This window comes from Hevea brasiliensis, chromosome 8 (genome assembly GCF_030052815.1).
Source record: "Hevea brasiliensis isolate MT/VB/25A 57/8 chromosome 8, ASM3005281v1, whole genome shotgun sequence".
NCBI classification, from domain to species: Eukaryota; Viridiplantae; Streptophyta; class Magnoliopsida; order Malpighiales; family Euphorbiaceae; genus Hevea; species Hevea brasiliensis.
In genome coordinates this window covers 48,456,058-48,478,983 of record NC_079500.1, presented here as the reverse complement: position 1 = coordinate 48,478,983, position 22,926 = coordinate 48,456,058, and positions in this window count along the sequence as shown.

Below are 22,926 nucleotides of genomic sequence, written 5' to 3'. Positions count from 1 at the left end.
CCTAGCTTTTGTCCCACTAAACCCTATACTCCCAACACAAAAAAGTGTTCTTACACCTTGGAGAGTCTTTTGGGAGCAAAAAGAAAGGAAAAAGAGGAACCCTAGCAAGTGGAAAATCTCACTCCATTAGAGGTTTGTGACCTAACCATGGTTTTCATTTTCAATTCATGTTTACGGACTATGAATGAGTGCAAATGACAAAGAAATTGATGAAATACTATTTGTATGCCATCCCTAAATTTTGGAAGCCTTGGTTGGGGTATGATTGTGATGAGTTTTATGGAGCTAACATGCTAGTATGGCTGTCCTTAATGTGCATCTCTTAAGTGAATTAATGAAATACAATGATAATGCATGATTTGTAATGTTTGAGTTAGGGTTTGGGATAAAAAATGAGACTTTGATCATGTGATGATGAAAGTAGGTTTTAATGGTCAATTAGTGACCATTTGGTTCTGTTTAAATAAAAAATGAAGTGAATTGTGTAGTGGGATTGGAGTTTGGTGTGGCTGCCCTTGGTGACCTGCAGGACTAGGCATGAGTCCAGCAGGTTTGGGCAGCAATAACTGGAATTGTAGAGGTTCAATTGGTGCAAGGCCAATTCAACATGAAACTAGACACATATTGGCACAACTTTAGTGAAGAAATCATGCCCATAAAACTAAACCAAGTTGACCAAAAGATTGCCCTAATCCTGGTGACCTGCATTTTGCCTAGGCAAAATGACCAAATGAATAGTGTTTAGTCATTTGGCTATAACTCAGTGTAGAAAGGTCCAATTGACCTGAAATTTTACCAGCAACAAGCTGAATATAGACCAACAACTTTCATGAAGAAATCTAACCCAAATTATGACCATAACATATTCAAAAAGTGACCTGAATTCACTGCTCCTAACACTGTAGATTTGGTCAGTCCAGAAATTCTGGAAAAATTTTCAATCCGACCAGTTGTGGTTTTTGGGCCATAACTTGAGCTACAAAACTCCAAATGGAGTGATTCCAAAAAGGAAATGCAACTAGACAAAATAAGGAACAACTTTCATATTGATCATTTTGCCAAATTCCCACTGCAAAAATGACTAATGGAGCAGTAATCACAGAGCTTGAAAACTGAAAATTCTGTTCAATTAACATTAAGCTTTGAAATGGTATTGGTAACCAATACCAACAATTTTAGAATGCAAAATGTTGTATGTTGGGAATATTAGAACCAATGTACCTATTGTCTATGCAAAAGTCAACATTTTAGTTGACTAATGAAATAAATAGTAATTCTTAAATTTAAATTTCAAAAATTGTAAAAATTTAAAAGTGTAACATGCCCTAGTACACCTATCAAGATTGGTTTGGATAGGTTGGCATGCCAATAGGGTTCTATTAGCAATACTGCATATGGCTTCACACCATTCTGTGTTTTATGGCCTTCCATGCCATTCTGTAATAAAATAGCTTTTGGCTATATTGATTGAGATAATATACTTGGGTTTTATCCTCGATAATTATTACAGCTTATTAGCTGTTCTGTTGCACACCGAGAGACACAATGTAACCGATGATGTGATGGTCCGAGGTACTTAGTACCCTGTGCCGGTTTACCCATTTAGCCAGTCTAGTCGATTAGTATGGATTACTCGGGCAATGATTGTAACACCCCTATTTGTATATCCTGGTATATTTCACTGTTCCAGTGACCGGTGTCGGTCCGGACAATTAAGGGGATTAGAACCATACTTAAGACAACTAGAGAAGCCATAAATACAAATAATTAGTAATTGCCAATTAGTTAAATATAAATAAGAAAAACAGAACATAAGAAGTTAAACGAGCCGAGAGTCACAGCGATGGGTGACTGTCTCGGGAACGACTACAAAGCCATTTTAAACTCAAATTTTGAACCGTAAAATATGACGCTGCGGTCCTTAGGACCATTACGAACACAGTGGAAAAAAGAAAATCATGAAAAAGAACTGTTAAGCCAGTCAAATAATTAGGTCAGGGAGCTGAAAGAAATACTGAATTACTTGCAAACCAAGATGAACCGGCGAGGGGTTAGATGAGATATAGACCTAAAACTTTCATGAAGAACAGTTGACGTTGTAGATTGGTTATCTTTCCTCCCTCTCTGGTTTACCAGTTGAGGTTGTAGATTGGATGAGTACTCATTAGCTAGCTAGCCACCTCCCTCATTGATTTCGATTAGTGGGGTTGTAGATTGCTTTATCGTGGTGTACAACGCAGCATTGATCAAAAATTTTGTGTCATGGCTTAAGTTGTGTATGAATTGGCAACACTGTGTTCTTAAATTATTTGACTAAATTGTGTTATTATGAGTTTTGATAATTTGTGAAATGTGATTGAGAAATGTTTAGATTGTGTTTTGGCAATGAATGATTTATGTATTGTATTTAAAATTTTTATTGTGCACCACTGAGTATTTTTATACTCAGCGATAGCTTATTTTGCTGCCGCAGATAAGAGCAAGGAGAAAGCAGTAGAGTGAGCTGCTATCAATATTGAAGATTCCATTGATCTTTTTGTACGGGTATTGTTTTATACCATTGTAGTTATTTTGATGTAAATATTGTGATGTTGTATGTATCAATGTAAAGTGAGCAGTTGTATAAGAAATTGTAATAATTTTATTTTTGGATTGTATATCTGTAAATTTAATTTGTGCATACAATATTGATGGAATGATATGAAATAGTTTGTTTTTAGAATTTTGAGATGACAAATTTTGGATTAAATTATGGAATTGATTTGAGATGCGTTGACTTAAGAATATTTGGAGGTTGGGAGTTATGAAAGATTTATTAGAAGTGTTTTTTACAGGTTTTTGAAGAACAGTTTTCTCAAAATACAGACAGCACTCTGCCGAAATTTTTATAAAATTTGTGGAGAAAAAAAAATGGACAAAATTTTTACTAGTATTTAAGCTTTGAATAAATGATTTTAATTCCTACCAAAATGCTCACCACTTCCAAAATGTAAGAAAATAGTTTTAAAATCCCTTGTAGGGTGCTTAATGAGTTATCGGTAGATGAAGTTCGATAGTTTATTAGGTAGTCTACGAGATCATGTTATGCCTTACAGAGGGATAAGGTGTGACAATGGTAATAAATTTTACCAAATTTTAATCGAATAATACTGCATTAAATATCAGAAATTAAGTTTACCCAAAAATGAAATCATACATTCTGCATAATTGTTTTATTTTATTTTATTTTATTTTATATTGTCACCACTAAGCAGAATTGCTTAGCGCATCGCTTTTGCCACGCGCAGGTACTGGAGACCAAGCTGGGGAGCCTAGCAGACATCAGACCGGGTGAACTTTCAGACCTGCATCCGAAGTCCAGAGTCACCTCACATCTGCAGTGCATATGATAGGACATTAAGACTTTGGGTAGCATTTTGTATTTTGCATTTTTTATTAGTTTTGGATTGTAACTATAAACTCTTGTAATTATGTAATAATGTAAATATATGAAATTTCATGTTATTGAAATTTTCTGTATAATATATGTTGATAAATGAAATGTTGAGAAATATTTATGAATATGTTTCAAGTGGTGATGTGAATAGAAAAGAAAAATTTCTGAAAATAGTATTGAGATTTTGAGATTGAGTTAAAATATGTGTGTATAATGGAGTCTGGATTTGGAAATTATATTGGAAGTGTTTTTAAACAGGTTCAGAAGAACTATTTTTCCAATTTACAGCCGGCACTCTGTCAGATTTTCTATAAAAATTTTCAAAAAATTTAGATTTATCAAAAATCGTAAATAAATGAATTAAAAGGGATAAATTGTAATTGAAACATGAATTGGTGCTCCGTCACACTGAGTGGCATATCTTGCTCGGCTACACTGTAGACGGGTAAGGGGTGTCACAGGGACCTTGGTTCCTTATCCTGTATGACTACTCCATTGTTGTCACAGTGTAGTGGAACTGCTGACTCAATGGAAGGAACTACTGCAAGTTCTGTCACAAACTTCTTTATCCAAACAACTTCCTTTGCAGCATCTGATGTAGCAATATACTCAGCCTCTGTAGTGGAATCTGCAGTCGTGCTCTGTTTGAAACTCTTCCAACTGACTGTACCTCCATTACAAATGAACACATACCCAGAGGTAGACTTTCTACCATTGATATCTGATTGGAAATCAGAATCAGTATAAACATCCAATTGCAAGTCTCCACCTCCAAAAATCAAGAATAAATCCTTAGTTCTTCTCAAGTACTTAAGGATATTCTTGACAACTATCCAGTATTCCAAACCTGGATTGGATTGATAACTGTTAGTCAAACTAACAGTATATGCGATATCCGGCCTAGTACACAACATTGCATACATTAAACTTCCAATAGCCGAAGCATATGGAATCCTGGCCATTTTATCGCTTTCTTCAGGTATCTTTAGAGACATCTCTTTAGAAAGATGAATACCATGTCTCACTGTTAACAATCCTCTCTTCGAATCAAGCATGTTAAACCTCCTTAACAACTTTTTCAAGTATAGACTTTGGGATAAACCAATTATTCTTTTCGCTCTATCTCTATAGATGCAAATCCCAAGAATATAGGTTGCCTCCCCTAAGTCTTTCATGGAGAATGTATTTGACAACCATGCCTTTACAGTTGTCAACATACTTGTGTCATTACCCATCAACAGTATATCATCCACATATAAGACAAGGAAAGTGATAGCACTGTCACTAACCTTCTTATATACATATGGCTCGTCCTCGTTTGTTATAAAACCAAATGATTTAATGGCTTCATCAAAATGGATGTTCCAACTCCTCGAAGCTTGCTTCAACCCATAAATGGATCGCTTTAGCTTGCATACCTTGGAACCATCTTGGGATTCAAAACCCCTAGGTTGTTCCAAGAAAATGTTTTCTTCAATGTATCCATTGAGAAAAGCTATTTTGACATCCATCTGCCAAATCTCATAATCATAGTATGCAGTTATTGCTAATAGAATCCTAATTGATTTAAGCATGGCAACAGGCAAGAAAGTCTCCTCATAGTCGATTCCTTGCCTTTACCGAAACCCTTTCGCTATTAGCCTTGCCTTATAGCTCTCTACCTTTCCATTAGAACCAATTTTCTTCTTGAAAACCCATTTGTTCCCTATAGGTACAATACCTTTAGGTGGGTCAATAAGATCCCAAACATGATTCTTATACATGGAATCAATTTCAGATTTCATAGCATCAATCCATTTTGAAGAGTCTATATCTCATATAGCTTCTTCATAGGTAAATGGATCATCTCCATGATCTACTTCTTCATGAGTAGACAACTCTTGTACTTCTTCATGAAGGAAACCATATCTCACTGGTGGGTGAGATACCCTGGTTGTTCTACAAGGAATAGTTGTAGATGTTCCATCAATGGGTGTAGGTTGACTAGATGGATCTATATCCATCTGATCTGTTGGTTGGTCAAAATTCTCCAATTCTAACTCTATTTGCCTTCCTTTGCCTCCTTTTTGAACAAATTGTTGTTCAAGAAATGTAGCATCTCTACTCACCACAACCTTTTGTGATGTAGGCAAATAAAAATAATATCCAAAACTATCATTTGGATATCCAACAAATCGACTCTTTTCTGATTTGGTTTCCAATTTATCAGTGTTTAGCTTTCTGATATAAGCTGGACAACCCCAAATCTTAACATGCTTAAGACTTGGTTTTCTTCCATGCCATATCTCATAAGGTGTGGAAGAAACTGATTTTGATGGAATCCTATTCAGAATATACAAACCTGATTCTAATGCAAATTCCCAAAAGGAGATTGGCATATCAGTATAGCTCATCATACTACGTACCATATCCAATAGGGTACGATTTCTCCTATCAGATACACCATTCAGCTGTAGTGTTCCTAGAGGAATCAGTTGGAAACAATGTCATGCTCTCTCAAGTATTCATCAAATTCAGTACTCAAATATTCACCTCCATGATCTGATCGAAGAGCTTTAATACTCTTTCCTGTTTGATTTTCTACTTTAGATTTAAATTCTTTAAACTTTTCAAAGGATTCATGTTTGTATTTCATCAAATACAAATACCCAAACCTTGATTTATCATCAGTAAAGGTAATAAAGTAATGAAAACTACCTTTATCCATTTCCTTAAATGGACCACATACATCCCTATGTATTAGCTCCAAAATATTTTCAGCCCTTAGCCCTTGTCCAACAAAGGGTGATCTAGTCATTTTGCCCTGAAGGCAAGATTCACAAGTTAGAGTAGGCTCAGAGCCCAATGAGGATAGAATCCCCATTTTCTCCAATTTTGCAATCCTATCTTCTGCAACATGACATAACCTTAAGTGCCGAACACATTTTGAACTAGAGTTGGTTTTCACCATGGCATTGCATTCTTTGGATCACTTGCATTCATTTTGTGTTTGTCATTATTATCCAAATAATAAAGACCATCATTCATATAACCCAAACCAACATATTTATTTTCAAAATAAATATTGCAAACATCATCTGTGAACTGAAATTCATAGCCATTTCTAGTCAAACTAGATATAAAAATGATGTTCTTAAAAGCATTAGGTACATATAAAATATTATCCAAACACAAAACATGTCTAAACATGTAAAAAGATTTAGATCCTATGGCTAAAGCTTCAACAGTTGAGCCATTGCCAATCTGCTGTCTAACATCTCAATAATGCAAGCTGTTACTATTTGCTAGTTCCTGCATATCATTAGAAATGAGAGAATTGGCACCAGTATCTAAAACCTAAGCTGTAGATGAACTATGAGTATTATCAGAATCTAAATAACAAGATATGGACATACCTTCTGAAGGTGTATCCTTCTTGTCCTTCAGAGAAGCAAGATAGTCTGGGCAGTTCCTTTTCAGTGCCCATCCTTCTGGCAGTGGAAACACTTTCCTTTGCCTCCATCAGCTTTAGTCTTCCCTTTCTATTTAGCTATTTTCTTGGAAGGACCAGGAATTTGAGATTTCTTTTTCTTATTACCCTTCTTCTTGTTGGACTTTCCAGTAGAAGAAGATGCAATCAAAGCTACCTCTTTTCCTTTATTGCCCGACATATTCTTTTGGGCAATAACCAGCATGTTGAGTAAACCAGCTAAGGTGCATTCCTGTTTAGTCATATGAAAATTTGTCACAAAATTCCTAAAAGACTCAGGAAGAGGCTGAAGGATCAAATCCGTCTGTAGTTGGAAATCCATGTTGAAGTCAAGATGTTCTAGCTGCTCAATCAGCCGAATCATCTTGTGGACATGATCCCCAACATTCTGTCCCTCAGACATCCTCATGCTAAACAGCTACCTAGATATCTCATACCTACCATTCCTGTTATGCTCACCATACAACTCTTATAGGTGAAGAAGGATCTCACTCGCACTCTGCATGTTCTCATGCTGCTTCTGTAACTCATTACTCATGGAAGCAAGCATGTAACACTTAGCTCTCATATCATGCTCCTTCCACTTATCCAAAGTTTCATGTTCCTCTTGAGTGGCCTCTGGAGTTAAGGGACCAGGAACATTTGAATCTAGAACATATCCTATATGTTCAAGGTTCTGGACAAGTTTCAAATTTCTTAGCCAATCAGACAGATTAGGTCCTGTCAACCTATTGCGATCAAGTATGCTTGCAAGGATATTGGATGGTGGTGGTTGTTCTGTACTCATTATTATCAAAAAATTAACTGCAGAAAATAACCAGATTAATTAGTAAATGTATCATGTAACTAACCAAAATGATTATGGACTTTTAATCAAATTGGTCCTCCCACTAACTTAGTGAATCCTACACTTTCATAGTAGAAAACGGAAATCCTAGTTGCATGGATTTCTAGTGGGTGATTGAATTCTTATAATTCTATTGATCATCCTCAGGTACATCCATTATTGGAATTACAATAAACTATAAGTGAGCAACTCCTTGCCCATTACATCTCATGTGAGGTTCAATCCTTTACCTAGCCCCTAATGCTCAAAATCTCAGGTACATCCATTATTGACTTATCTTGCATTAGTTAAGTTGATCCCATTGAGCCAGTGATTATGCAAATAATTTTAATGTTCTCAGGTACATCCAATATTGGCCACCAAACCATTTACATATTTACAACATCTCATGCTTAATAATTATTCTTAAGAAAATCTCTTAAATTAATTACATCTTATGCAACTATTTAAAATTTCTTAAAATAATTGCCCCAATGGAGGGTCCATGTTATAATTACTTTAATTATAACATTTCCAACTTAATCATTTATTTGAAAGATTTTATGGTCATCCTAATTACTATTAAGGTCTCACTTTGCACATTATCCATTTAGCATGCATATATCATATAATTACATACATTCCCATACATCTCATGCATTCATGGATAAGCAGTAAATATGGTATCATCATGGACTTTCTAAGGGATTCAATTTTGAGTCACCAAGAATTGAATCAGGGCATTCCTAGGTGCATTTCGTTCATTCATTTTACAAGAGTTACTGAAGGAGTACATAATCAACACTTGATTTTGAATTCCTCCCACTGGTCCCACCAATGCTTTTGACCTCCTTGAACTTCTTGCAATCCAATATTACATAGTAATCCTTGGCATACCAAGGTGAATTTACTATAACTTAAATAAATGAAATTACAACCCAAAATTATTACAATCTTAATAATACATGCCCAAAATAAATTAAAATAAATTAATTAATTTACAATCCCAAAGAAACATAAAAGAAATAAATCCAATCACATTTGTCATTTATAGTCCATGATCATCCATCATGCATATCACTATTTAACAATTAAATAAAACATACATACTTAAATTAAATTGAATATCTCATATTCAATTTAAAAATCCAGATTTGAGTATGATTTAAACAAATTTAAAAATTCAAATTTGAATCACATTCAAACAACCTTAAAGATTTAGATTTGAATCACATTCAAACAATTTTTAAAAAATTCAGATTTGAATATTATTCAAACAACCTTAAAAAATCATATTTGAATCACATTCAAATAATTTTTAAAAATCAAATTTGAATCAAAATTTAATTGTGTGATTAAAACTACTAATTAAACACATTAATTAGTCATAGGATAAGCTTTAGATCATACAACAATTGCAGAATTAAAAAGCCAAACCTTGCACCACCCATGAAACCCAAACCATGCGCACCATGTTAGAGTTCATCAAGCATGCCACCACACATCCATTGCAAACAGCAATGGATAAATCATCTTATGATCAAAACACACAATTAAATCATATAATCACTAATTTAAATGGCAAATATAGTGGCTCTGATACCAATTGAAGGAACGAAAGCATGAAAAACACAACTTTATACCATTGAATTCAAAAATTTTCACCTAGGGTCACATGCATTATGTAAGATTTATTTTTATCTATTTATTTTCAATGATAAACAACATATTAAAACACTTTTAATATGTTTTTGGATCTGTATTTGCCATTTAAGATTTTAAAATTAATCTGATTAATTTTAGAACCCTATATTAGATCAAGAACAAATACACTAACCTCTTGATGCACTGCAGTGTATTTGCGCCTTTCGGATGCGTCTTCAGGACACCAGATGTTGTCCCTCTAGCTTGTCCACACCAAGTTTACCTATGGCAGCCCTTGAACAGCTTTTAAAGCTTTTTCTATTTATTAGAAAATCAAGTTTTTCCTTTTAAGAGATTAAAGATGTAAACAAGACACTAGAAACAATTTCTAGTATTTTCAATTCAAGAGATTGTTTGCTAATCTCTTGGAATAGATGAGAGAAAAAGATGAAGAGAAGGGAAAGCCTCTTGGGTGGTGGCACCAAGGGTATCAGCTACTGGTTGTGTTGTTTTCTTTTCATAACAACACTTACATAGCTAGGTCAATACATTAAACCCTTGCCACATGTCACCCTCTGATTGGTTCTAGGTTTAATTGACCCAATCACATTGTGCCAAGTGTCAAATCTATATTTAATCTTAATTTTAATCATCTTATATGATTAAAAAACATTTGGCAAGCTTATGTGTAGTGCCATGTGTCACCATCTCATGGTGCCAAATGTCACCCTATGAAATGACCAAAATGCCCCTGTGTCTTAATTTTGAGTTCTCAACCCAAAATAATTATTTCTCTTCTTCTAATCAATTTATATCAAATATAAATTAATTAATTAATCTTTATTAATTAATTTCTCATTAATTAAATTCATATTTAAACACTTTAAATATAAATTTAACTTATACTGTACATCCAATAACCTAGATTTGGTTTCAAGTCATACTAGGGACTTTTAATTAATTAAATCATATTTAATTAAGTGATAACTTGTGTATGTGTGTGACTTACTAGGCTCATCACTAATTGGCAATGAGACATGATATCAACTCTTAATATCATCAGAACTCTTTCTTACCATAAATGATTTCTCTAAATCATTTTATGAACCTCATAGACCATGGTTAACACCTAGCATAGTATGCCATGGCCACCCAATTAGTAATAAGGTTTACCTTAAATGAACCTATAATCATATGTTACCATGCACTAGAATCTCTCTGTTACAAAATCCCAACTCAAGCTGGAGTCATGGTTTATGTCAAACTCCAATTGCTATGAATATTATGTTCTCTTTTAATTCTAGTTCTTGATTAAAAAGATTTTCTCATCAGAAATCCTTTCTGAATAAATCTATTTGTTCTGGCCAGGAACTTGAAACATCAAGAACAATTAAATGAACATAGGATTTTATCTCTACTTATTTAGAGGAACAGATTCCATCTTGATCAACACCTACCTCCATATAAAACTTGTAGGAGCCAACACATACCCATATACCCATACACAGTATAAGTATGAAAGCAGTATCAAACTCAAACCACCTATATACAAGATAACTGTGCTATCTCAGGTCTAAAGATTATATGCACTGATATGATTTGTGACAATGCATTGACAAGAATAAACTCCATGTGCTTGTCATAAGTGTCACTGGTTCAGCCTACTTATCATGTATAAGTGCCTATCATGTTCGTTATATGGCATGAGACTCACCATTCCATCTTATTTATATCTCATATAAATAACTTGGAAACAAACAAGAATACAATCTTTTTGGATAAGTCATATCCTTATTATGAAGTATCCTCGATTGTGAACCTATTTATGATACTTTGTACTAGAAATACTGTCACTCATATTCTTAACAACTTAAAAATAGAATTTCTAACAAAATATCAATGGACCTTTTCTATTACATATAAATATATTATGTAAACGAAAAAGTGAAAATGCCTTTTATTAATAAAAACATGTACAAGATACATACTAAATGATATGCTCTAGGGCATACAACTAACATCACATTTATAACAAATCACAATTTAAATATTTCCCAATTTTCAAAGTTTAATATAACACAAATTTGATCAAACAATTTAATAAACATAGTGTTGCCAATCACTAACACAACTTTGGCCATGACACAAAATTTCCAAACATGTCGTGTTGTATACCACGACAAGGCAAACTCACCCCACTAATTGAAATCAATAAGGGAGGTGGCTAGGTAGCTAATGAGTACTCATCCAAACTCACCTCCTGACTGGGAAGCCAAAGAGGGAGGAATATAGTCAAACTCACCCCATAAATGGAGGAGGAACATAGTGATATTGCCATGCTAAGTATGAATCAAAAACAATTTAAATCAAGTTATTCAAACATTTCATACAATTCACAAATCATATTTCATTCGAAACTTTTCATTTACCAAGTAGGCAACACACTATTTTTCAAATAAGATTTTCAAAGCCATAACAATCAAAATTATTCACAACATTTATTTCAAGAATTGTCAAGTAGAAACAAAGAATTTTAAGTTTGTTGTGCACAAACCTGATGTGAGTCGCCTTTAGGCCTTGACTCAGTTTGTCCTATCCTTTTTTAGGTATTTTTCAGCTGAAACATGCAATTTATAGTGTTTTAGTATCTTATCTCACAATAAATCCAATAATTAATTCATATATACTTAATTCTAGCCCCAATATGCTTAAACTAATATTCTTGAAATTTTTTATTTTGGAGTTACTATTCATGATACTATTCAAGTCAATTTGTTGACTTTCTAATGCTTAATAGGTATGAGAATTTTAATTTCACCCACATACCACATTTTGGTTACCTAACTTGATGGTTTTAGTTGTTTTCCTCAAACTTTAAGTTTTTTAGGTGAAATTCCAAAATTTTAGATTTGGTGTCCTGTATTATACTATTCTATTGGTAAAGTTATTGTGGTAATTTGACTAAGTTTTCTTCATAGAAGTTGTTCCTTATTATCTTAACTTTATTTCCCTTTTTGAATTACTCCATTTGGAGTTTTGTAGCCTAAGTTATGGCCATTTGAACATGGCTTGCTAGATTTGGTGTTACCCAGAATTCTGAGCAAATTCCTAGTTATTGGCAGTTTTTATGGGTTGACTGCAGGTGATTTTTCAAATAGGTTATGGTCAAACTTTGAGTTTGTTTTCTTCATAAAAGTTGTAGGTATATGTTTCAGCTTTCTATCGGTATAAAATTCAGGTCATTTGGACCTTCCTAGGCCAAGTTATAGTAATTTACGTAACTACTGTTGATTTGGTCATTTTTGTACAAGTCAGTTTGCCTAATTCCGGATTTGGCCTAATTGTTCACTAAGTTATGGTCACTTTTTAGGCATTATTCCTAAATAAAAAATGTGCCATTTTGTGTCTAGTTTCATTCCCAATTGGCCTCACACCAATTGGGTTAGTAAATTTTCAGTTTTGGTCCCTGAAAGGGACCTAGGTCAAGCTGCCTGCAGATTGACCCTCACCAATCCGAATTTAAACTTGCTTCCAACAATTCATACACATCACAAATGGTCACAATTGACCATTTCTCAACTCAAATAAGATTAACTACATCAATTGAGCAATTCTCAACTTTTTCCCCAATTTCTTCAAAATGCTCAAACCCTAATTTTGGCATGTGTTTTAATTGATGTACTTAAAGTAGATATTCAACTTCTACATATTCAATCGAGCCTAATTACATATTTAATTCACATAAACATCATCAAAACCCTAAGGGACTAGGGCTGGATGAAATTTTAACTCTCCATACACCCATATTTTCTTTCACTTCATAAGCTAAATTTCTCACTAACAAACTTAATTCAAAGATAACTTAACAATTCAAGGTAGAAAGAAACCTTACCTTATGGATCAGAATTTCTATCCTTCAATTTTCCTCACTTCCTTGGTTTTAATGACATCCAAGCTTCATATCAAGGTCCACTTGCAAGGTTTACTTAAGGGGGTTAGGGAAATTTGTGGCTAACTTAAGGTTTATGAGACCTTGAGGTGAGCTCCCATGGTGGAAATGAAAGAGATGAGAGAGGGAAAAGAGATGAGGACGGCAACCCAAATAAAGGAAGGCCAAAATTGTTTTTTTTTTTCTTTTAATTTGTTTTTATGTGTATTTATCATCAAATTGACTTGGTCAAAAAGTTAATTAAATGGAAAATTATTTATGTGATCATACATGATGTTATAAAGCATTTTATTTTTGAATTTCTTTTCTTTTTCATTTTCTTTTGCATTTATTTTTCTATTAGTTCTTTAATTTAATTCCCGATTCTGAAATTTTCTTTTCTTTGATTTTATTTGACAGTTAGGTTAAGAGTAAGCTCTAGGGGTGAATTGATTAAATTGCCCTCACTGGTTCAATCCGGTTTGTAAGTTATTTGATATTTCTCTCGGATCCCTGACCTAATTATTTGATCTGCTTAACAATTCTTTTTCATGATTTTCTCTTTTCCACCGTGTTTGCAATAGTCCTAAGGACCGCAGCGTCACAATTTATGGTTCGAAATTTGAGTTTAGACTGACCTCGCAGTCATTCCCGAGAAGGTCACCCATCGCTGTGACTCCCGACTCATTTAACTTCTTGTGTTCTGTTTTTCTTATTTATACTCAATTATTTGGCGATTACTAATTATCTGTGTTCAAGGTTTATCTAGGTGTCTTAGATATGGTTCTACTTCTCTTACTTGTCCGGGCCAACACCGATCACTGGAACAGTAACATAGACCAGGCTATGCCAATAGGGGTGTTACAATCCTGTTGACCCACCTGAAAGTATTGTATCTATAGTGAACAAATAGGTTTTCAAGAAGAAAATTGGTTTTGATGGAAAGGTAAAGACCTATAAAGTAAGGCTAGAAGCGAAAGGGTTTCGCCAAAGTCAAGAAATTGACTATGAGGAGACTTTCTCGCCTGTTGCCATGCTTAAATCAGTTAGGATTCTATTAGCAATAGCTGCATACTATGATTATGAGATTATGGCATATGGATGTCAAAACAGCTTTTCTCAATGGATACATTGAAGAAAAAATTTTCATGGAACAACCAAGGGGTTTTGAATCCCAAGATGGTTCCAAAGTGAGCAAGCTAAAGCGATCCATTTACGGGTTAAAACAAGCTTTGAGGAGTTGGAAAATCCATTTTGATGAAGCCATTAAGCCATTTGGTTTTATAAAAAATGAGGCTGAGCAATGTGTATGCAAGAAGGTTAGTGATAGTGCTGTCACTTTTCTTGTCTTATATGTGGATAATATTCTGTTGATAGGTAATGACACAGGTATGTTAATAACTGTAAAGGTATGGTTGTCAAATACATTCTCCATGAAAAACTTAGGAGAGGCAACCTATATTCTTGGGATTTACATTTATAGAGATAGAGCGAAAAGAATAATTGGTTTATCCCAAAGTCTGTACTTGGAAAAGGTGTTAAAGAGGTTTAACATGCTTGGTTCCAAGAGAGGATTTTTACCAATAAAACATGGTGTCCACCTTTCTAAAGAGATGTCTCCTAAGACACTTGAAGAAAGAGATAAAATGGCTAGAATTTCATATGCTTCGGCTATTAGAAGTTTGATGTATGCAATGTTGTGTACTAGGCCGGATATCGCATATGCTGTTAGTTTGACTAGCAGGTATCAATCCAATCTAGGTTTGGAACACTGGATAGCTGTCAAGAATATCCTTAACTACTTAAAAAGAATTAAGGATTTATTCTTGATATATGGAGGTGGTGACTTGCAATTGGATAGATATACTGATTCTAATTTTCAATCAGATATCGATGATAGAAAGTCTACCTCTGGATATGTGTTTATTTGTAATGGAGGTGCAGTCAGTGGGAAGAGTTCTAAATAGAGTACGACTGCAGATTCCACTACAGAGGCCAAGTACATTACTGCATCAGATGCTACAAAAGAGGTTGTTTGGATATTAGGAACCCCGGTCTCACCAGAAATCCAAACACATAAAAAGGCGCTATCACATTATCAGAGATATAGTTGGGCAAGGTGATGTAACCATGCAGAAAATAGCATCAGCTGAAAATCCAGCTGATCCATTCACTAAGCCTATGTCACAACCTCAGTTACACTAACATCTTGAGAAGATGGGTCCAAGGTATTCTAATGATGGCTTTAGTGCTAGTGGGAGATTGTTAATAGTATGTCCTAGAGTATATCATTTAGTATGTATCTTGTACATGTTTTATTAATAAAAGGCATTTTCACTTTTCCATTTGCATAATATATTTATGTGTAATAGAAAAGGTCCATTGATATTTTGTTAGAAATTCTATTCTTAAGTTGTTAGGAATATGAGTGACAGTATTTCTAGCACAAAGTATTATAAATTGGTTCACAATCGAGGATACTTCACACAGGACATGACTTATCCAAAAAGATTGTATTCATGTTTGTTCCCAATGTATTTATATGAGATATAAATAAAATGGAATGGTGAGTCTTATACCATATAACAAACATGATAGGCACTTATGCATGATAAGTAGGCCGAACCAGTGACATTTATGACAAGCACATGGAGTTTACTCTTGTCAATGCATTGTCATAAATCATATCAGTGCATATAATCTTTAGACCTGAGATAGCACAGTTATCTTGTATATAGGTGGTTTGAGTTTGATACTGCTTTCATACTTATACTGTGTATGGGTATATGGGTATGTGTTGGCTCCTACTAATTATATATGGAGGTAGGTGTTGATCAAGATGAAATCTGTTACCCTAAGTAAATAGGGATAAAATCCTATGTTCATTTAATTATTCTTGATGTTTTAAGATCCTAGACAGGACATATAGATTTAATCAGAAAAGAGTTTCTGATAAGAAAATCTTTTTAATCAAGAACTGGAATTAAAAGAGAACATAATATTCATAGCAAATGGGGTTTGACACTCCAGCTCGAATTGGGATTTTGTAACAGAAAGATTCTAGTGCATGGTAACATATGATTATAAGTTCATTTAAGGTAAACCTTATTACTAATTGAATTACTAATTGGGTGGCTATGGCATACTATGCTAGGTGTTAACCATAGTCTATGAGCTGCCTAAAATGATTTAGAGAAATCATTTATGGTAAGAAAGAGTTCTGATAATATTAAGAGTTGATATCATATCTCATTGCCAATTAGTGATGAGCATAGTGAGTCACACACATACGCAAGTAATGACCAAGTTAAATGTGATTTAATTAATTATTTAAAGTATTTAATTGATTAATTAAATATGTTTTGTTTGCAATTAGATTGCAAAGTCCCTAGCATGGCTTCAAACCAAATCTAGGTTATTGAATGTATAATATAAGTTAAATTTATATTTAAAGTGTTTAAATATGAATTTAATTATGAGAAATTAATTAATAGAGATAAATTAATTAATTTATATTTGATATAAATTGATTAGAAGAAGAGAAATAATTATTTTGGGTTGAGAACTCAAAATTAAGACACAAGGGTATTTTGATCATTTTACAGGGTGACATGTGGCACCATAAGATGGTGACACATGGCACTACACATATGCTTGTGTCACACCCTACTCCCCTATAAGATGTAACATGATCCCGTAGTATACCTAATGAATTACCGTACTTCTCCTACCGATAATCCATTAAATATACTACAAGGGATTTTAAAACAATTTTTGGGAAATTTAAGTCATAGATTAAAATCTGGTGTTATAAATTTTTTTTTTTTTAAATTTTGGCAAAGTGCCGGCTGTATTTTGAGAAAACAGTTCTTCAATCCTGCAAAAGAAAATGCTCCCAATATGTTTTCTCAAATACAACTCCAATAAACTTTATTTCAATTCACAATTCAATTCTCAATACACAATCAATTCATTTTCAAACTAATCTCATTATGAAGAAATATTTCATTGATTATAACACTCAAAATTTATATTATAAAACTATTCAAGTAAATGAAATCTCAAATTTACATTTACAATAATTTACATTTAATTATATACCAAAATATTTTACAAGAGTTTTTATACAACTGCTCAAATAATTTACATACATATTATTATATGCATACATCAAAACCTATGTACATGGGTATACCTATAATATACCTGGAGCTGAACTGAAAGTGTCTTCAAAGAAACTTACTCACTGCCCTATGCTCTTCTTACCTGCGACAGCATACAAAGCTATCGCTGAGTGGTGAACTCAGTGGTGCACAACTATAATTTAAAACATAGTACAATATACATTGACAAAATTTACAGTAAATAATTTGGAAATCTGAATACTCATCAAATTCCAAAACTCAAAATATTCATTGCCAATAATGTGAACCATTTGTATAAAATGACTTTAATCATGAAATTCAATTTACCAAATCATAACTAACCATTTAGGTAATTCCAACAGCCATTTAGGTAAACTCAAAAGCCATTCTGTATCTCAAAAACCATTATGTATCTCAAAAATCATTCGGTATCTCAAAAACCATTATGCATCTCAAAAATTATTCTGTATCTCAAAAACCATTATGTATCTCACTAACTATGCAAGAGAAATCCGAAAGGGCCATCTTCGGGGTGATTCTAACTCCCTATGGTCGGGGAGGTCGAATCGGATTCTAACTCCCTATGGTCGGGGAGGTCGAATCATCGTGCACAGTACACATCACAATAATGAATCTTCCGCAAGGGCCATAACGATAAAAAGCTTAGATCTAACCTCAAATCAGAGGAAAATCTAAGCCTGTGCACGTACCATGGAAATCAAAGCACAACTAACTCCATTGTCTTCTCAACAAATGAGAGAGACGGGTAATAACCTAGTCAAGCATCTATCGTGAGATATAAAAAAATATCACAATCCTTTTAGTGAGCATAAATCACAATATAATTCGATTCAAAGTCAATTCCAATATCCAATAATTTTTATGCTCATCACAATTCAAATCATAAATTTGCATTTTTTCATGAAATTTACCATCACAATTCAAAACATGTTCTATCACAATTTTCCAAAACATAATTTATTCAATCCATAACAATGCTTAATACTTGTGGAAATATCATTTCACAAAGCTAAATTCATACATACTATAACAATTTCAATAATCATTGAATTAAATCCAATGTTTGTTAAATATAATACATAAGAAAAATATGTCATTTAATCATATGAAATATTCAGGACAAAATCAGTTAAAAACTAGTTGTGCACAAACCTCTGATAACAGTCTTTTGGCCTTGACTCAGTGTTTCCTTCCTTTTTCCCTGAGTCTTTGCTAACTGAGAAACACAATTTGAAGTGTTTCAGTACTCATTTAAACTGTCTCTAATGATAATGCTTGATAATTAATTCACTGAATTCTATTATTTGCTTAGTGAACCTAATATGTCGACCCTCGATGCATTCTAGGTGAATTAGATTTTAATGTTATCAATATGTCACAATTGTAGCCTTTTAGTATTGGAACATGTTACCAAATTCATTTCCATATAATATTGCATTTTATTGCAATTTGTTGGATTTCAGTATGCCAATTTGACCTAGCCGGACGACCTAGTTCCCTCAGTTTTCGGGTTTTGGTCAAAACTACAAACTTGTAGATCTATGTCTTATTGCATGCGGGGTAAAATTTCAGGTCATTCTGAGTTTACTAGACCAAGTTATGGTCATTTTACTATTGCTGGTCAAAATGCATCAAAATTGGTCACTTTAGGTCATTTTAGGTCATTTTAGGTTCGGCCAATTTTTGGACCCAAACTTGTGCAAGCTTTTTGACTTGCCTATGGTCATTTTTGGGCTTTGGTGTCTTCATAAGACTTGTAGATATAGGTCTTAAATATTCATGGTCAAAATTTCAGGTCAATTGGACCTGTTTTGAGTGAGTTATGGTCAAAATACTAACTGCTGCCCAAATGGTCAATTTTCAGGCCTGCACTTACCTATTCCGGATTTGGTCATTCTTTTAGGTCACTTATAGGCAGAATTTGGACAAGATCTCTTCATGAAAGTTGGTCTATATTGAGTCTAGTTTTACCTCCAATTGGCCTCATACCAATTGGAGCTATAACTTTGCACTTATAACCTAATTTATACACTGCCAACAATCACAACCTGCATAAGAGAATTTACACTTCCAATTTAGCAATCCTCCTCCTCCCAATACTTCAATATTCATTCTTGGCACTTCTATATTTATTCAACACAATTCTAACAAAGTAAATTGGGCAGAATACTCAAGTTATATAGGCTCTCATGGCTGCCTAAAATTGGGCAGTCCAATAACTCAATAATTCTTCAAATTTCTTCACCCAAAATACTCCCCATAACCTCAACACAAACTTTAATAAAGAAAGTTAAAGAAATAAGCATTTACCTTTAGTTGACCACTTCTCAACCTTCACCAAAGCTCCTTTTCTTGCTGGCTATAGCTTTCCCATGATGTGTGGACAATTTCTTGTGAAAGGATTAGTGGAAATCATGGTGAGATTGAGTGAGATTAAAGCTTGCATGAAGGTGTTTCAATGGAGATTTGAGAGGAATTTAAATCCTGTAACTTGAGAGGTGAAGAAGATGAATGAAGATAGTGGAAAATTCTCTCCACTTTCAGCTTTTATATGGTGCATAATGGTCCACTAACTCAATGAAATAATAAGGTAATGTTAAACTTTTAATTATTCACATTATACCCCATAATTCTCGTTCATTATATTTCATTCCAACTTTAATTTTTTATGTAATTTCTAAACTTTAACACTACTTTATTTTCATAGACATTTAGGTCAAAAGTCAACTCTAGGTGTCAAATGACCAAAATGCCCCACTTCGAGTTATATTCCTAATTTTTCGGTAACACCGATTTTTGTCATTTTCTCGATTTCTCGTTTTTCTTTGTACTAATTAATTAATTTTTCTTTGATATTTCTAATGGAATTTATACTTTAATAGACATTTATTTAAGTCTTAAAAATATTTTTCAGGGTTCCCCGAGGTCCAGGGCTAGTCAACGGTCCACGCCGCAACTTCCCGGTGCGGTCACCCATCGCTAGGGTTCTCGGCTCTCTTAACTTGGTTACATTTCTTTACTATTATTTTTCCTTTGTTTTTCTTGTATTTTCTTTTCTTGTATTTCATTATTTTATGTCTCCTCACTCATATCGAAGTGTAGTTCTAGGCATCCTAGCTGTCCGGACAACACTGGTCACCGGAACAGTAGAACGCACTACCGAACTTAGGGGCATTACAATTCTCTCCCCCTTAAAATAAATTTCGTCTCGAAATTTTACCTAGCATTAGTCTCTGAACAGCTGTGGGTGCTGTCTCCTCATATACTCTTCACGTTCCCAAGTAGCTTCCTGGCCTGAATGATGGTTCCACAGCACTTTAACCAGGTGTATCTGTTTATTCCTCAGCTGCTTCACCTCATAAGCCAGAATTTCTATGGGTTCTTGCTCATATGAGAGGTCTGGATTTACTTCAATTTCTTCAACTGATAGTACATGAGATGGGTCTGATCTGTACCTCCTTAACATGGACACATGGAAGACACTGTGTATCCTTTCTAGCTGTGGAGGTAATGCGAACCGATATGCCAAAGGACCCACTCTTTCTAGAACCTCATATGGTCCGATGAAACGAGGACTCAGTTTCCCCTTTCTGCCAAATCTCATAATCCTCTTCTAAGGAGAAATTTTGAGGAATACCTTATCACCCACTGAATATTCAATGTTTCTTCTCTTCAAACTAACATAGGACTTCTGACGGTCTAATGCAGCCTTAAGTCAATCTCTGATCAATTTAATCTTTTCCTCTGTTTGCTAAACAATTTCAGGCCCAATCATCTTTCTTTCACCTACTTTATCCCAACATAGGAGAGTTATGCACTTCCTGCCATACAAAACTTCATATGGAAGCATTCCAATGCTTGATTGGTAGCTGTTGTTATAAGCAAACTCAATCAAAGGCAAGTGTATATCCCAACTACCTTCAAACTCAATCACACAAGCCCATAGCATATCCTCCAATATTTGAATTATTCTCTCAGACTGGCCATCTGTCTGTGGGTGGAATGCCGTGCTGAAGTTCAATCTAGTTCTTAGGGCTCTCTGAAGACTACCCCAGAATCTAAAAGCGAATCTAGGATCTCTGTCTGATACAATCGATACTGGCACTCCATGTAGTTTTACAATTTCATTTATGTACAATCTGGCCAATCTTCCCAGGCTATAGTCCATCTAAACTGGCAAAAAATAAGCAGATTTGGTTAGTCTATCAACTATAACCCATACTGCATCATGACTATTCTGTGTCTTCGGAAGTCTCATCACAAAATCCATAGTTATCTGTTCCCTTACAATGTTTCATAGGGTGCCATTTGTATGCTAGCTTAACACTTATTAATGTTTACAAATTCTGTTAGTAGGATGTATCTGTCCCATCTCCCCTCGGATTCAATAACACAAGTTCTCAGTATATTCTCGAGGTCTTATCACATATTACAGGTTATTATTATCATTTCATTTCATTATTTACCGAAACTCAATGAGTTTCAGAATTTACCTGAATCACTTATTTCGACTGTCCATCCGTTTGAGGATGATAAGTCGTACTGATATCTCTAAACTTATAGCAATTACTGTGGTACAGGTAGTTCACATTATGGTAACTGAGTTACCAACTCCAGCTACCTTACAAGTGTAGTCTTTCAACAGGCTAGTTCTGAAGTTTTAAATTTCTGACTAAAATTTTCACATTTATTTCCAGTAATAGCACTCTATCCGCGAATCGTACCAATTTATAGATTACTTACAATTATTCTTATTTTATTGTACCACGAGGAAGCACGTAGCTCTACACAATAATCCCGTGTCGGTACTGTAATCTGCAGCTTACAATACAGACATCAAGAACATTATTACATAGTCACTACGTTATAACCTCATGGACTAGGTTTTCTAACATCTTATCTTTCTCGAATCCACTAATATCCTAAACCGATTCTGATTACAATATCCATTAATAATTACTAACAGTAACATCTTTGCCCTCATCTAAAGCAATTCTATTGCTGTAACTTACTTTTAGGTCCTTTTGCCTTTCATTAAGTAGGCTTGCCAATTAGCTTTATAATTTATGGTGTGTTAGAAAATACTTTTAACTAACAATTCTTCCAAAATTAATATCAATCATACTTGTTATTATAGTTTTTATCCTAAAGGACTAATCACTAATACATCAAAATTCATTCCCATGTAAAGGAATAGCAATAGAATATATAATTCTAACACTAACACAAAACTAAGTAGTGCTGCGATCAAATAATAACTAATTGTTTCTTTCAAAAATTAAGAACTTACCAGCAACTACATCTGAAGTTTCTGCTCATTCTCCTTGACGCATAGTGGACGCTCTGGCTGGTGCGCTACTATATTCGGGTTGATTCACTGTGTTATAGTGGTGAGGAGTACCAACTCTATTTCTATCTCGACTCTGACTGACGGTCTGTGAACTCCAGAGAGCAGAT